Source organism: Sinohyriopsis cumingii, unplaced genomic scaffold, assembly GCF_028554795.1.
Source record: "Sinohyriopsis cumingii isolate HCF-2022 unplaced genomic scaffold, ASM2855479v2 utg001699l, whole genome shotgun sequence".
Lineage (NCBI taxonomy): Eukaryota > Metazoa > Mollusca > Bivalvia > Unionida > Unionidae > Sinohyriopsis > Sinohyriopsis cumingii.
The window spans coordinates 42,277-60,799 of record NW_028316035.1 but is presented as its reverse complement, the minus strand read 5'-3'; the positions used below and the strand labels follow the sequence as shown (position 1 = coordinate 60,799).

At 35.5% G+C, this 18,523-nt stretch overlaps 3 pseudogenes; all 3 read left to right on the top strand.

Annotated features, from left to right (window-relative positions):
• Nucleotides 1-1,507: 1,507 nt before the first annotated feature.
• LOC149771730 (MAP kinase-interacting serine/threonine-protein kinase 1 pseudogene) lies at nucleotides 1,508-2,476 on the top strand (annotated as a pseudogene).
• A 6,767-nt stretch (nucleotides 2,477-9,243) lies between these two features.
• LOC149771729 (MAP kinase-interacting serine/threonine-protein kinase 1 pseudogene) lies at nucleotides 9,244-10,212 on the top strand (annotated as a pseudogene).
• Nucleotides 10,213-16,977: 6,765 nt separating this feature from the next.
• On the top strand, nucleotides 16,978-17,946 carry LOC149771728 (MAP kinase-interacting serine/threonine-protein kinase 1 pseudogene; annotated as a pseudogene).
• Nucleotides 17,947-18,523: the final 577 nt, after the last annotated feature.

Genomic DNA, 18,523 nt, shown 5'->3' with positions numbered 1-18,523 from the left:
AATTGATCATCTTTGGACCGCGTGCTTTGTCTGACGAAACAGGGTTAATGGGAGCGTTAAATAAAAAAGAAAGACCTCTAATTCATACGATCATCGAAATTATATCAAGCGCATGTGAAATTGTTTGTTCTCATATACTTGTATAAAAAGTTTTCATTTATCTTGAATAAGTTTTTGTTTATTATTAAAATAAAAATCGTATGGCTATAAGCTAGATACATAGTATTATTCAGTGAAAGACAACTCCTGGACACTGCTGGAGTCCCGACAATACTTAAGTATGAAAGCCTTGAATTTGCAATGGTTGCAAGGAAGAAAAAAAGGACGTTATAAATATATGGAAGCCCGTGCATATCAATTATCTTGAACCATTTTTCAAGTTGTTTGCAGAAATGCATTTTAGATACCACATCGGTTACCATTAACGATGCCATTTGAAAATAACTATAGTCTACTTTCAATAATATTTATTGAAGGAAAATAAACATCTTCATATATAACTTAAAGACTGCGATGTTTTCGGATTTTGTACAACCAAAAAGCTTGTTAAAAGTTGTTTTGAATTTGACAAAGAGAGAGAAAGAAAGAGATTTTAGAAGTATTTTTGAAATTGAATATTAGACAGAAACATTATTTCATTGCATAGACTAGCCAGGCGATCATCTATGTTGAATCAATGATAGATGGTACATGTTACTAACAGAAATATAAGATTTAAAAGAATTTCTTTATGAAAATATTTTCTCATAAAATAAGAAAACATCGATCAATTATGTTTTTGGCAAATGACTATTCGTGATAGCACTGTAAAGAAATAAATATCAACTAAAAGCTTGTTAAACAAATTTCTTGTTTTCGTTTGTTCTAGTAATTGTTTCCACTTTATAACTGTGATATGTACTCTTCCATTCCAAGGTGTGAATCAATCATCACAGCGAGGCCAGAGGAACTTCCGTGAGTGCCTAATTAAGTGCTTACTCAGTGTCAGTAGGGGATTTATTTGAATACTGTTGAATTTTAGTCGTATCGACAGGATGACACGAGCCAATCAGGAAGCTAATTGTCATCAACCGATCACATATATAAAAGGTGCTGACATTACGGTACTTTAAACGGACTGAATATAGAGATGGATAACGATTTTAAGGACATGGAAAGCCATAATTTACGGGATGCAGAGAAAAACGCAAGTTTAAATCGTAATACACCAAGACTCCTAAAGAAGACAAAAAGGGCAGCTGATATTCCTGTTACAAAATTTCATGATTTGTACAGACCAACAGGAGAAATCTTAGGAAATGGTACTATTGATTCAGTGCAGACATTTATAAATATTTCCAACAGCAAAGAATATGCTGTAAAGATCATTAAAAACAACACGATCCGATCCAGCAGCAAAGTCTTCAAAGAAATAGAAATATACAACTTATGTCAAGGTCAGGAGAACATCTTACAGCTTTATGAATACTTTGAAGAAGAAGGTCGATTTTATTTGGTCTTTGACAAGATGTTGGGAGGAACCTTGTTTGACAATATTGAGAGAAGGGGTCATCTGACTGAGACAGAAGCCAGTTTAATAGTGAAATGCATCACACGAGCCTTGGATTTCCTCCACAATAAAGGAATAGTCCACAGGGATCTAAAGCTAGAAGACATATTGTGTGAAAAGAAAGAAATATTCCCGATACGAATATGTGATTTTGACTTGGCAAGTGGTGTGCCTGTTGAAAGTCAGAAGGATATGTGTTCCACGCCAGATCTCCTGACGCCAGTCGGCACAGAAGATTATATGGCTCCTGAAGTTGTTAAAGTTTGGCTTGGTGAATCCTTATCCTATGACAAGAAATGTGATCTCTGGAGCCTGGGAATAATCATGTACATCATGCTGTGCGGTTACCATCCATTTTATGGCGACTGTGGAGGTGGTTGTGGGTGGAACAGTGATGTGATGTGTCGGGACTGCCAGGACATGCTTTTCAGCAGCATCAAAAATGATGTTTATGAGTTTCCAGAAAACGATTGGAGTGTAATCTCAGACAGTGCCAAAGACCTCATTCGTCACTTGCTGGTGCGAGATCCACGCAAGCGTTATTCTACCGAGCAGGTCTTCAACCACCCCTGGGTATCTTGCCCACCGGCTGCTACTTCTCTTGCTACACCAACAATGCTTTCTAGGAATAGCAGTACCAAGGATTTGGAGCCATTTGCTGAGACTGCTATTTCAATCAACCGCATGCTGCAGCAGCATCTAATTATTCACAAGCCGCCAAGTTATCCTTATAATGACGAAAATGAGGGAAATGAAAACGATGAAATCAATTTTGAAGAAATTGTAGTACCACCATTAAAATTGTCCCCATCTGCTTCCAGCTTGACAAAACATCAGTCAAGTTTGGTGCCCGGAACCAATGTTCGTTCAACAGAATTCGATAGTGGCTGTACACTGCCGGGCATCAGTCATTCACAGGACGAATAGTTATTTAGTGATATTTTCATCTGAATAACTTTTATTTTGAAAATAATTACAAACACGTGACTAACTTTGCTACATCAAGTTTACGATAAGGACTGATTATTCAAAATATGCTGCCTTTGATGAAAAGTTTAGGATTTGTTCTGATTTTCATCAATCCAGATTGTCTTGTTTCGAAGAGTACATTTTAAGAGTGGGTGGGTGGGATTATACAACCTAAAGAGTTTTCATCTCTTATAATGTAGATGAAACAAATTGTCCGGAGTATATATGTGCATATATCACTTTCGTTGAATTGTTGCTAAATTGTAATTGACTTTTATTCTGTAAAATGCTGATTGTTGTAATAAAATACGACTGAATTTTATATGATCGTTAATACCAATTCATGGTTCTGAATGTCTTTGAAAGGAGAGATTATTCAGTATTTGTGTTAATAATCAACGAGTGCTTTGATTTTATAATTGTGCTGTTATTCATGAATGAGGTTGGTGGAATGTAAAATGTTCTCTGATGCTTAAAATGACGTGTCAAAATAGTGATATTTTATATCTAAAGTGCCAGTATATCACCAGGTGTTAATATGTAAATCTTACTCAGTTTGATTTCTAATATTTCTTCATTAACTAAATTCATACTAGCATCTTGATTTTTTTCTTCAGTGTATTTCGCAATTATATTTCATTCTCATTTATCGGACACTTGTAAGTTATAACAAATAGATATATTGGAGAATTGCATTTTTTAATAAAAAGTCCCATTTCTATGAAATATTGTTTTCCTTTGTGAAATTAAATTTTGTATTAGATGTGATTTGTAATTTTCAATAATCTCTCTCTCTGTCTATCTATCTATCAGAAAAATTATATTAGAAGAAACGAAACAACTCAGCTATGTACACATGTACAAATTTCTACCCCAAATTTCAATTTTTAGTTTTAACATACCCAATAAATCGAAACTCATTTGATACTTGGGAAATATATGTAGCTACTAAATTTCTGACTCACGCTTAAACAGATTTGTTCCGTTTAATTGGTAGTGTTGTGGTTTGAGCTGTGAAATAAGGATTCGGAAAATGTCCCCAAGGCATACGTGCTTAAAACAACACTTGACACAAGCGGCGACATGGATTAAGTCTGACAATAGGATAATCTGAAATGTTTGCACGATTCAAAGGAACTAACTGTTATGGCTAATTACATTGAATAAATAATTACATGTTTATTGGTGAGCCATTTACTAAATACCGTGCTTATGTGTTGATTATCTACTTGTGATTGATGCTATTCTTTTGTAGACATGATGAACAGAATATTGTTTACTTGTTCTTTTAAAAACTAAACTATCAGAGCTTTATTAAACAGACATGATATCGCTTTTGATGCTTTGAGGATGCAGACCGACAAAGAAGTTTTCTAAAACTCAGATTCACTCAAATGATTTTCGGCAGATAATTATCATTGCATACATATATTTAAGTATAGTTTGTCTTTCCACACAACAATGTTTGCATGCAGTGCTACGGGTGAGATATAGAAACCACCTGTAATTGGTAATTCTCACAAGCTCCGCTGCTTTAAGGACATTATACTTTTAATCAAGGGGTCTTGGGGAAAACTAACTGAAATTCACTTTTCTGGTCTTCCCTTAGAGATCCCAAACTGAGAGTTAAGGCTCAAAGTAGAACAAAAGTTTGGAGCAAAAGTTTTGAAGGAAAGGATGACCACCGTCTGGGGCTTTCCTTCAGTATTTACATGAGTTAGGCTGCTGTACATGTCGGAGGACGCCAGGAGGGTGCCTCTTTTTACATACATTATGGGATTTGGTATCAAATCATGGTATAGATGATGCCATCAGTTTCGTAACTGTAGCAGGTGTGGTACCACGGGCCTCCCACCAACGGATTGTCCATAACCGGTACAACAACAAGAAAACATGCCTCAAAACTCAGTAATGATTGATGAAATGGCCTATGATCGTCAGAGGGTTCCAGATCCTGGGGGAGAGATGGAACAGATCTCAGGAAACCCACCCCACTGAAATGCCGCAACATCGAACCAGGTCATACTGGGTATGCAGTGCGAAATTGAGGTTGGAAGCTCAAACGGTCCTAAAACTTCTCAATCCACGTCCACATAATGGACTAGTTATACAAATACGAGTGCACGTGAGAAGAAGGGGGCAAAGGGTAAAAAAGGAAAACAACAAAGCAAACGAAACACAAAAACCTACCACCCCATATTTATTTATGGAAGAACCAAGTTTCTAGCATAAAACAAATCCGCTCATCGAGTCTAAAATAATAGTGAACGAGAGTGAGGAGGTTGAGAGCCCTCAACACACAAATTTTCCACTGTCAATTTTACTATATGTTATTGCAATTGAAACATTATATAAGAATATTGAAAATAATAGCAATTAATTGGAAATTGGCGGGCAAATGACCCAGGAGCTCCCCCAAATTGAATCAAACAACAAGTGAAGGCTTTAGGAATATTTTATGGAAAGAATTTAGACGAACTTAATTACAACCAAATATTAAAGAAAGTTGAGGAACAGATAGAAATTTGGTCATAGGTTCTCTAAACCTAATGGAATTCTTACAAGCCTATAAGACCTACATTTATTGCCAAATTGATTATGTAACACAAAAATAGATTTGATAGAACCAATGATAAACATTCTTTTCTTTTCATGAAATCCTTATTTAATATGTACATGTTGAAATGTGCAAGTGACACAGATACTCCTATATGCACCCATATTAGACATATCCGCTCACCCGTACCCTCATATACACACACATACTTACACACACACACACACACTTACTGCTCATACATACGTTGTAAAACGCTTATACTAATTTTACATAATACGTAAGTTTCTAGCTAACGTATAGGCGAGGAATTTATAATAATAAATTATTTTACGTCTACTTATCAATTAACATAATAACTTTACATAGAATTTAAAACAAATGAAATTACTATTCAAGTTTTAAATTTAGAGATATAGTATTGATTGAAATACAAAGTGTATACAAAATTGTATAAGCGTGAAAGGTCATGTTAAAAGGATAGACAAGGTAAAGTACAGAAAAAGCTCGTGCGAAAAGAAGAGATAGTGTTAACACGTGCGGCTTGGGGTATTCTTGAATTAACGTGTTGACCGGTAAACGTGGGTTGAAACATGCAGGCAAAAAGACGGTGTACTAAAGAATCAGGAGATTAGAAAAGGATACATAATTGGATATATTTAAAGAAAAAGGTAAGTAGTGAGTATTATTCTAGACTTATGCCACTTACTATTTAACAAATTTAAAGAGAACATAATAACCCAGCTAGACACCATTTGTCAATAAAGTGAAGAAGGTTAAGCCTGGAAATGTCAGCTCTGATTCTACATTTTAGGCAAGAGAGAAAGAAGAATAGCAAGGTGTTACTGGTTACCACTTCTTTATGATAATATGCATGGATACATTTAATCCATATAGCATATTTGTATCCAGCGCATAATAAAAGCCACAAGTCCGCGATTTCAGGTTCCGGAAACAAGGCCCCATAGAAGAAACTTAGGATAAGACCAAATTTAAGGAATTTAAAAAGTACCGAAGGAGTTTCGAGAGTTTTTTTCAGCCATTTAATTATGAGCTGTTGTAAAGCGAGTATTAAATTGCATTCGAAAATTAAATGGTCAGTGATTTCAGTCCCACCGCAAAAAAAAGTGCATAACTTGAATTAGGGAATATTTTTAAAAAATATGTGTTTTACAGGTAAAATGTCGTGTATGATTTTAAAACACACATATCTAGTGATGGTGTATAGGAATTTATTTTGCAGGTGTTTTTTGTTGTTGAAATATTGGGGGAGTTTAAGTCATATAATTTGGTTATTTTGGGTTCAAGAAGGTGACTTTGTAGTTGTCGTTGATATAATATTTTTGTAGGGTCTTAACCAAAACTGAGACCAGGATTATTTTATGAATTGAGATTGAAATATAAATTATTCTGTTTATATGGATCCGTAGAATACGTTATATCCAACGGGATCTTCTTATATAAACCGCAAAATGAATTGGGACTGGGACTATGCTATTTGCATCACAAACACACAATATATATTTTAAGTAGAATAAGGCACAGTTGTTCGTTACGAAGAAAACTTAGGAGTATCCGCCATTGAATCAGGGTATGAATGTTCAATCCTGTAACAATATAATACAAGAAAAAGACACGAGTTCGCACCTATCGGTAGTTCCAACCATGCTAGTTTATCCTAATTGCGTCTGCTAATTTCCACCTTCAGCCAGTGGTAATCAAGAATAGTTCAATTTTCAAAACTGCTCGACACACTTCGTTCAGTATGAGACATCTTGGAGAAAATTCAATAATTGTTCGCCGATTTTGACGTTTGGACAACTAATGGCAGGCAGTGCCGTTTGCATTCGAATAGTCTTGGATTTCACCAGTGAACGAAAGGTAAGATCCGAACAACATCGAGTGCGCAGTTTTTCGGATCTTACCTTTCGGTCAATCGTGAAAAATGAACTCTTCTTGATTACGACTGGCTTACGTTGGAGATTAGCAGACGCTATTAGGATAAACTAACAGAGTCGGACCTACCGAGCGGTGGGGACTCGTGTCTTCCCTTGTGTTATATTGTTACAGGTTAGAAGCGTCATCCTTTGATTCATGGACGAATACTCCTAATTTTCACTGTAACGAACCCCTTTTAGAATAAGGCACTTTACAGATAATACCCAATATACCTGGGAGGCCGTATACATTTATTTGTACCGATACCTATGTAAGCACAATCGGAGACTAGTAATCGGAATCTATATTGGGATGGAATACGGAAGAGATGGGAAGCTATCTCGTCTGCTTTTAACAAAGCGTGATGTTTATTCACCTACATGACGTTTGGATCACTGGCGAGATGGCCTTTAAAAAACATAGTATACGTATGATTCCGCCTTGCCATTTGTATGGTCAATACACTGATTCTAAATCCACACAATACTGCGTTGTCCGCAAACAGCAACTGACCGTTATAGAATTACTGGTGCAATAAGGGATACATTTTTGGGCATCGACGCAAAATAACCTCTAAATTACAAATGAGATTAATGACAGCAATATATATAAATAAAGTTTTAGTTGATTATGTAACATCAATAATGAAAGCCAAACGATTAGATATGTTTTAAGGTGCACAAGAGTACTTCATTTATATAGTTTTTATCATACCATGAAACAAATTGATCATCTTTGGACCGCGTGCTTTGTCTGACGAAACAGGGTTAATGGGAGCGTTAAATAAAAAAGAAAGACCTCTAATTCATACGATCATCGAAATTATATCAAGCGCATGTGAAATTGTTTGTTCTCATATACTTGTATAAAAAGTTTTCATTTATCTTGAATAAGTTTTTGTTTATTATTAAAATAAAAATCGTATGGCTATAAGCTAGATACATAGTATTATTCAGTGAAAGACAACTCCTGGACACTGCTGGAGTCCCGACAATACTTAAGTATGAAAGCCTTGAATTTGCAATGGTTGCAAGGAAGAAAAAAAGGACGTTATAAATATATGGAAGCCCGTGCATATCAATTATCTTGAACCATTTTTCAAGTTGTTTGCAGAAATGCATTTTAGATACCACATCGGTTACCATTAACGATGCCATTTGAAAATAACTATAGTCTACTTTCAATAATATTTATTGAAGGAAAATAAACATCTTCATATATAACTTAAAGACTGCGATGTTTTCGGATTTTGTACAACCAAAAAGCTTGTTAAAAGTTGTTTTGAATTTGACAAAGAGAGAGAAAGAAAGAGATTTTAGAAGTATTTTTGAAATTGAATATTAGACAGAAACATTATTTCATTGCATAGACTAGCCAGGCGATCATCTATGTTGAATCAATGATAGATGGTACATGTTACTAACAGAAATATAAGATTTAAAAGAATTTCTTTATGAAAATATTTTCTCATAAAATAAGAAAACATCGATCAATTATGTTTTTGGCAAATGACTATTCGTGATAGCACTGTAAAGAAATAAATATCAACTAAAAGCTTGTTAAACAAATTTCTTGTTTTCGTTTGTTCTAGTAATTGTTTCCACTTTATAACTGTGATATGTACTCTTCTATTCCAAGGTGTGAATCAATCATCACAGCGAGGCCAGAGGAACTGCCGTGAGTGCCTAATTAAGTGCTTACTCAGTGTCAGTAGGGGATTTATTTGAATACTGTTGAATTTTAGTCGTATCGACAGGATGACACGAGCCAATCAGGAAGCTAATTGTCATCAACCGATCACATATATAAAAGGTGCTGACATTACGGTACTTTAAACGGACTGAATATAGAGATGGATAACGATTTTAAGGACATGGAAAGCCATAATTTACGGGATGCAGAGAAAAACGCAAGTTTAAATCGTAATACACCAAGACTCCTAAAGAAGACAAAAAGGGCAGCTGATATTCCTGTTACAAAATTTCATGATTTGTACAGACCAACAGGAGAAATCTTAGGAAATGGTACTATTGATTCAGTGCAGACATTTATAAATATTTCCAACAGCAAAGAATATGCTGTAAAGATCATTAAAAACAACACGATCCGATCCAGCAGCAAAGTCTTCAAAGAAATAGAAATATACAACTTATGTCAAGGTCAGGAGAACATCTTACAGCTTTATGAATACTTTGAAGAAGAAGGTCGATTTTATTTGGTCTTTGACAAGATGTTGGGAGGAACCTTGTTTGACAATATTGAGAGAAGGGGTCATCTGACTGAGACAGAAGCCAGTTTAATAGTGAAATGCATCACACGAGCCTTGGATTTCCTCCACAATAAAGGAATAGTCCACAGGGATCTAAAGCTAGAAAACATATTGTGTGAAAAGAAAGAAATATTCCCGATACGAATATGTGATTTTGACTTGGCAAGTGGTGTGCCTGTTGAAAGTCAGAAGGATATGTGTTCCACGCCAGATCTCCTGACGCCAGTCGGCACAGAAGATTATATGGCTCCTGAAGTTGTTAAAGTTTGGCTTGGTGAATCCTTATCCTATGACAAGAAATGTGATCTCTGGAGCCTGGGAATAATCATGTACATCATGCTGTGCGGTTACCATCCATTTTATGGCGACTGTGGAGGTGGTTGTGGGTGGAACAGTGATGTGATGTGTCGGGACTGCCAGGACATGCTTTTCAGCAGCATCAAAAATGATGTTTATGAGTTTCCAGAAAACGATTGGAGTGTAATCTCAGACAGTGCCAAAGACCTCATTCGTCACTTGCTGGTGCGAGATCCACGCAAGCGTTATTCTACCGAGCAGGTCTTCAACCACCCCTGGGTATCTTGCCCACCGGCTGCTACTTCTCTTGCTACACCAACAATGCTTTCTAGGAATAGCAGTACCAAGGATTTGGAGCCATTTGCTGAGACTGCTATTTCAATCAACCGCATGCTGCAGCAGCATCTAATTATTCACAAGCCGCCAAGTTATCCTTATAATGACGAAAATGAGGGAAATGAAAACGATGAAATCAATTTTGAAGAAATTGTAGTACCACCATTAAAATTGTCCCCATCTGCTTCCAGCTTGACAAAACATCAGTCAAGTTTGGTGCCCGGAACCAATGTTCGTTCAACAGAATTCGATAGTGGCTGTACACTGCCGGGCATCAGTCATTCACAGGACGAATAGTTATTTAGTGATATTTTCATCTGAATAACTTTTATTTTGAAAATAATTACAAACACGTGACTAACTTTGCTACATCAAGTTTACGATAAAGACTGATTATTCAAAATATGCTGCCTTTGATGAAAAGTTTAGGATTTGTTCTGATTTTCATCAATCCAGATTGTCTTGTTTCGAAGAGTACATTTTAAGAGTGGGTGGGTGGGATTATACAACCTAAAGAGTTTTCATCTCTTATAATGTAGATGAAACAAATTGTCCGGAGTATATATGTGCATATATCACTTTCGTTGAATTGTTGCTAAATTGTAATTGACTTTTATTCTGTAAAATGCTGATTGTTGTAATAAAATACGACTGAATTTTATATGATCGTTAATACCAATTCATGGTTCTGAATGTCTTTGAAAGGAGAGATTATTCAGTATTTGTGTTAATAATCAACGAGTGCTTTGATTTTATAATTGTGCTGTTATTCATGAATGAGGTTGGTGGAATGTAAAATGTTCTCTGATGCTTAAAATGACGTGTCAAAATAGTGATATTTTATATCTAAAGTGCCAGTATATCACCAGGTGTTAATATGTAAATCTTACTCAGTTTGATTTCTAATATTTCTTCATTAACTAAATTCATACTAGCATCTTGATTTTTTTCTTCAGTGTATTTCGCAATTATATTTCATTCTCATTTATCGGACACTTGTAAGTTATAACAAATAGATATATTGGAGAATTGCATTTTTTAATAAAAAGTCCCATTTCTATGAAATATTGTTTTCCTTTGTGAAATTAAATTTTGTATTAGATGTGATTTGTAATTTTCAATAATCTCTCTCTCTGTCTATCTATCTATCAGAAAAATTATATTAGAAGAAACGAAACAACTCAGCTATGTACACATGTACAAATTTCTACCCCAAATTTCAATTTTTAGTTTTAACATACCCAATAAATCGAAACTCATTTGATACTTGGGAAATATATGTAGCTACTAAATTTCTGACTCACGCTTAAACAGATTTGTTCCGTTTAATTGGTAGTGTTGTGGTTTGAGCTGTGAAATAAGGATTCGGAAAATGTCCCCAAGGCATACGTGCTTAAAACAACACTTGACACAAGCGGCGACATGGATTAAGTCTGACAATAGGATAATCTGAAATGTTTGCACGATTCAAAGGAACTAACTGTTATGGCTAATTACATTGAATAAATAATTACATGTTTATTGGTGAGCCATTTACTAAATACCGTGCTTATGTGTTGATTATCTACTTGTGATTGATGCTATTCTTTTGTAGACATGATGAACAGAATATTGTTTACTTGTTCTTTTAAAAACTAAACTATCAGAGCTTTATTAAACAGACATGATATCGCTTTTGATGCTTTGAGGATGCAGACCGACAAAGAAGTTTTCTAAAACTCAGATTCACTCAAATGATTTTCGGCAGATAATTATCATTGCATACATATATTTAAGTATAGTTTGTCTTTCCACACAACAATGTTTGCATGCAGTGCTACGGGTGAGATATAGAAACCACCTGTAATTGGTAATTCTCACAAGCTCCGCTGCTTTAAGGACATTATACTTTTAATCAAGGGGTCTTGGGGAAAACTAACTGAAATTCACTTTTCTGGTCTTCCCTTAGAGATCCCAAACTGAGAGTTAAGGATCAAAGTAGAACAAAAGTTTGGAGCAAAAGTTTTGAAGGAAAGGATGACCACCGTCTGGGGCTTTCCTTCAGTATTTACATGAGTTAGGCTGCTGTACATGTCGGAGGACGCCAGGAGGGTGCCTCTTTTTACATACATTATGGGATTTGGTATCAAATCATGGTATAGATGATGCCATCAGTTTCGTAACTGTAGCAGGTGTGGTACCACGGGCCTCCCACCAACGGATTGTCCATAACCGGTACAACAACAAGAAAACATGCCTCAAAACTCAGTAATGATTGATGAAATGGCCTATGATCGTCAGAGGGTTCCAGATCCTGGGGGAGAGATGGAACAGATCTCAGGAAACCCACCCCACTGAAATGCCGCAACATCGAACCAGGTCATACTGGGTATGCAGTGCGAAATTGAGGTTGGAAGCTCAAACGGTCCTAAAACTTCTCAATCCACGTCCACATAATGGACTAGTTATACAAATACGAGTGCACGTGAGAAGAAGGGGGCAAAGGGTAAAAAAAGAAAACAACAAAGCAAACGAAACACAAAAACCTACCACCCCATATTTATTTATGGAAGAACCAAGTTTCTAGCATAAAACAAATCCGCTCATCGAGTCTAAAATAATAGTGAACGAGAGTGAGGAGGTTGAGAGCCCTCAACACACAAATTTTCCACTGTCAATTTTACTATATGTTATTGCAATTGAAACATTATATAAGAATATTGAAAATAATAGCAATTAATTGGAAATTGGCGGGCAAATGACCCAGGAGCTCCCCCAAATTGAATCAAACAACAAGTGAAGGCTTTAGGAATATTTTATGGAAAGAATTTAGACGAACTTAATTACAACCAAATATTAAAGAAAGTTGAGGAACAGATAGAAATTTGGTCATAGGTTCTCTAAACCTAATGGAATTCTTACAAGCCTATAAGACCTACATTTATTGCCAAATTGATTATGTAACACAAAAATAGATTTGATAGAACCAATGATAAACATTCTTTTCTTTTCATGAAATCCTTATTTAATATGTACATGTTGAAATGTGCAAGTGACACAGATACTCCTATATGCACCCATATTAGACATATCCGCTCACCCGTACCCTCATATACACACACATACTTACACACACACACACACTTACTGCTCATACATACGTTGTAAAACGCTTATACTAATTTTACATAATACGTAAGTTTCTAGCTAACGTATAGGCGAGGAATTTATAATAATAAATTATTTTACGTCTACTTATCAATTAACATAATAACTTTACATAGAATTTAAAACAAATGAAATTACTATTCAAGTTTTAAATTTAGAGATATAGTATTGATTGAAATACAAAGTGTATACAAAATTGTATAAGCGTGAAAGGTCATGTTAAAAGGATAGACAAGGTAAAGTACAGAAAAAGCTCGTGCGAAAAGAAGAGATAGTGTTAACACGTGCGGCTTGGGGTATTCTTGAATTAACGTGTTGACCGGTAAACGTGGGTTGAAACATGCAGGCAAAAAGACGGTGTACTAAAGAATCAGGAGATTAGAAAAGGATACATAATTGGATATATTTAAAGAAAAAGGTAAGTAGTGAGTATTATTCTAGACTTATGCCACTTACTATTTAACAAATTTAAAGAGAACATAATAACCCAGCTAGACACCATTTGTCAATAAAGTGAAGAAGGTTAAGTCTGGAAATGTCAGCTCTGATTCTACATTTTAGGCAAGAGAGAAAGAAGAATAGCAAGGTGTTACTGGTTACCACTTCTTTATGATAATATGCATGGATACATTTAATCCATATAGCATATTTGTATCCAGCGCATAATAAAAGCCACAAGTCCGCGATTTCAGGTTCCGGAAACAAGGCCCCATAGAAGAAACTTAGGATAAGACCAAATTTAAGGAATGTAAAAAGTACCGAAGGAGTTTCGAGAGTTTTTTTCAGCCATTTAATTATGAGCTGTTGTAAAGCGAGTATTAAATTGCATTCGAAAATTAAATGGTCAGTGATTTCAGTCCCACCGCAAAAAAAAGTGCATAACTTGAATTAGGGAATATTTTTAAAAAATATGTGTTTTACAGGTAAAATGTCGTGTATGATTTTAAAACACACATATCTAGTGATGGTGTATAGGAATTTATTTTGCAGGTGTTTTTTGTTGTTGAAATATTGGGGGAGTTTAAGTCATATAATTTGGTTATTTTGGGTTCAAGAAGGTGACTTTGTAGTTGTCGTTGATATAATATTTTTGTAGGGTCTTAACCAAAACTGAGACCAGGATTATTTTATGAATTGAGATTGAAATATAAATTATTCTGTTTATATGGATCCGTAGAATACGTTATATCCAACGGGATCTTCTTATATAAACCGCAAAATGAATTGGGACTGGGACTATGCTATTTGCATCACAAACACACAATATATATTTTAAGTAGAATAAGGCACAGTTGTTCGTTACGAAGAAAACTTAGGAGTATCCGCCATTGAATCAGGGTATGAATGTTCAATCCTGTAACAATATAATACAAGAAAAAGACACGAGTTCGCACCTATCGGTAGTTCCAACCATGCTAGTTTATCCTAATTGCGTCTGCTAATTTCCACCTTCAGCCAGTGGTAATCAAGAATAGTTCAATTTTCAAAACTGCTCGACACACTTCGTTCAGTATGAGACATCTTGGAGAAAATTCAATAATTGTTCGCCGATTTTGACGTTTGGACAACTAATGGCAGGCAGTGCCGTTTGCATTCGAATAGTCTTGGATTTCACCAGTGAACGAAAGGTAAGATCCGAACAACATCGAGTGCGCAGTTTTTCGGATCTTACCTTTCGGTCAATCGTGAAAAATGAACTCTTCTTGATTACGACTGGCTTACGTTGGAGATTAGCAGACGCTATTAGGATAAACTAACAGAGTCGGACCTACCGAGCGGTGGGGACTCGTGTCTTCCCTTGTGTTATATTGTTACAGGTTAGAAGCGTCATCCTTTGATTCATGGACGAATACTCCTAATTTTCACTGTAACGAACCCCTTTTAGAATAAGGCACTTTACAGATAATACCCAATATACCTGGGAGGCCGTATACATTTATTTGTACCGATACCTATGTAAGCACAATCGGAGACTAGTAATCGGAATCTATATTGGGATGGAATACGGAAGAGATGGGAAGCTATCTCGTCTGCTTTTAACAAAGCGTGATGTTTATTCACCTACATGACGTTTGGATCACTGGCGAGATGGCCTTTAAAAAACATAGTATACGTATGATTCCGCCTTGCCATTTGTATGGTCAATACACTGATTCTAAATCCACACAATACTGCGTTGTCCGCAAACAGCAACTGACCGTTATAGAATTACTGGTGCAATAAGGGATACATTTTTGGGCATCGACGCAAAATAACCTCTAAATTACAAATGAGATTAATGACAGCAATATATATAAATAAAGTTTTAGTTGATTATGTAACATCAATAATGAAAGCCAAACGATTAGATATGTTTTAAGGTGCACAAGAGTACTTCATTTATATAGTTTTTATCATACCATGAAACAAATTGATCATCTTTGGACCGCGTGCTTTGTCTGACGAAACAGGGTTAATGGGAGCGTTAAATAAAAAAGAAAGACCTCTAATTCATACGATCATCGAAATTATATCAAGCGCATGTGAAATTGTTTGTTCTCATATACTTGTATAAAAAGTTTTCATTTATCTTGAATAAGTTTTTGTTTATTATTAAAATAAAAATCGTATGGCTATAAGCTAGATACATAGTATTATTCAGTGAAAGACAACTCCTGGACACTGCTGGAGTCCCGACAATACTTAAGTATGAAAGCCTTGAATTTGCAATGGTTGCAAGGAAGAAAAAAAGGACGTTATAAATATATGGAAGCCCGTGCATATCAATTATCTTGAACCATTTTTCAAGTTGTTTGCAGAAATGCATTTTAGATACCACATCGGTTACCATTAACGATGCCATTTGAAAATAACTATAGTCTACTTTCAATAATATTTATTGAAGGAAAATAAACATCTTCATATATAACTTAAAGACTGCGATGTTTTCGGATTTTGTACAACCAAAAAGCTTGTTAAAAGTTGTTTTGAATTTGACAAAGAGAGAGAAAGAAAGAGATTTTAGAAGTATTTTTGAAATTGAATATTAGACAGAAACATTATTTCATTGCATAGACTAGCCAGGCGATCATCTATGTTGAATCAATGATAGATGGTACATGTTACTAACAGAAATATAAGATTTAAAAGAATTTCTTTATGAAAATATTTTCTCATAAAATAAGAAAACATCGATCAATTATGTTTTTGGCAAATGACTATTCGTGATAGCACTGTAAAGAAATAAATATCAACTAAAAGCTTGTTAAACAAATTTCTTGTTTTCGTTTGTTCTAGTAATTGTTTCCACTTTATAACTGTGATATGTACTCTTCTATTCCAAGGTGTGAATCAATCATCACAGCGAGGCCAGAGGAACTGCCGTGAGTGCCTAATTAAGTGCTTACTCAGTGTCAGTAGGGGATTTATTTGAATACTGTTGAATTTTAGTCGTATCGACAGGATGACACGAGCCAATCAGGAAGCTAATTGTCATCAACCGATCACATATATAAAAGGTGCTGACATTACGGTACTTTAAACGGACTGAATATAGAGATGGATAACGATTTTAAGGACATGGAAAGCCATAATTTACGGGATGCAGAGAAAAACGCAAGTTTAAATCGTAATACACCAAGACTCCTAAAGAAGACAAAAAGGGCAGCTGATATTCCTGTTACAAAATTTCATGATTTGTACAGACCAACAGGAGAAATCTTAGGAAATGGTACTATTGATTCAGTGCAGACATTTATAAATATTTCCAACAGCAAAGAATATGCTGTAAAGATCATTAAAAACAACACGATCCGATCCAGCAGCAAAGTCTTCAAAGAAATAGAAATATACAACTTATGTCAAGGTCAGGAGAACATCTTACAGCTTTATGAATACTTTGAAGAAGAAGGTCGATTTTATTTGGTCTTTGACAAGATGTTGGGAGGAACCTTGTTTGACAATATTGAGAGAAGGGGTCATCTGACTGAGACAGAAGCCAGTTTAATAGTGAAATGCATCACACGAGCCTTGGATTTCCTCCACAATAAAGGAATAGTCCACAGGGATCTAAAGCTAGAAAACATATTGTGTGAAAAGAAAGAAATATTCCCGATACGAATATGTGATTTTGACTTGGCAAGTGGTGTGCCTGTTGAAAGTCAGAAGGATATGTGTTCCACGCCAGATCTCCTGACGCCAGTCGGCACAGAAGATTATATGGCTCCTGAAGTTGTTAAAGTTTGGCTTGGTGAATCCTTATCCTATGACAAGAAATGTGATCTCTGGAGCCTGGGAATAATCATGTACATCATGCTGTGCGGTTACCATCCATTTTATGGCGACTGTGGAGGTGGTTGTGGGTGGAACAGTGATGTGATGTGTCGGGACTGCCAGGACATGCTTTTCAGCAGCATCAAAAATGATGTTTATGAGTTTCCAGAAAACGATTGGAGTGTAATCTCAGACAGTGCCAAAGACCTCATTCGTCACTTGCTGGTGCGAGATCCACGCAAGCGTTATTCTACCGAGCAGGTCTTCAACCACCCCTGGGTATCTTGCCCACCGGCTGCTACTTCTCTTGCTACACCAACAATGCTTTCTAGGAATAGCAGTACCAAGGATTTGGAGCCATTTGCTGAGACTGCTATTTCAATCAACCGCATGCTGCAGCAGCATCTAATTATTCACAAGCCGCCAAGTTATCCTTATAATGACGAAAATGAGGGAAATGAAAACGATGAAATCAATTTTGAAGAAATTGTAGTACCACCATTAAAATTGTCCCCATCTGCTTCCAGCTTGACAAAACATCAGTCAAGTTTGGTGCCCGGAACCAATGTTCGTTCAGCAGAATTCGATAGTGGCTGTACACTGCCGGGCATCAGTCATTCACAGGACGAATAGTTATTTAGTGATATTTTCATCTGAATAACTTTTATTTTGAAAATAATTACAAACACGTGACTAACTTTGCTACATCAAGTTTACGATAAGGACTGATTATTCAAAATATGCTGCCTTTGATGAAAAGTTTAGGATTTGTTCTGATTTTCATCAATCCAGATTGTCTTGTTTCGAAGAGTACATTTTAAGAGTGGGTGGGTGGGATTATACAACCTAAAGAGTTTTCATCTCTTATAATGTAGATGAAACAAATTGTCCGGAGTATATATGTGCATATATCACTTTCGTTGAATTGTTGCTAAATTGTAATTGACTTTTATTCTGTAAAATGCTGATTGTTGTAATAAAATACGACTGAATTTTATATGATCGTTAATACCAATTCATGGTTCTGAATGTCTTTGAAAGGAGAGATTATTCAGTATTTGTGTTAATAATCAACGAGTGCTTTGATTTTATAATTGTGCTGTTATTCATGAATGAGGTTGGTGGAATGTAAAATGTTCTCTGATGCTTAAAATGACGTGTCAAAATAGTGATATTTTATATCTAAAGTGCCAGTATATCACCAGGTGTT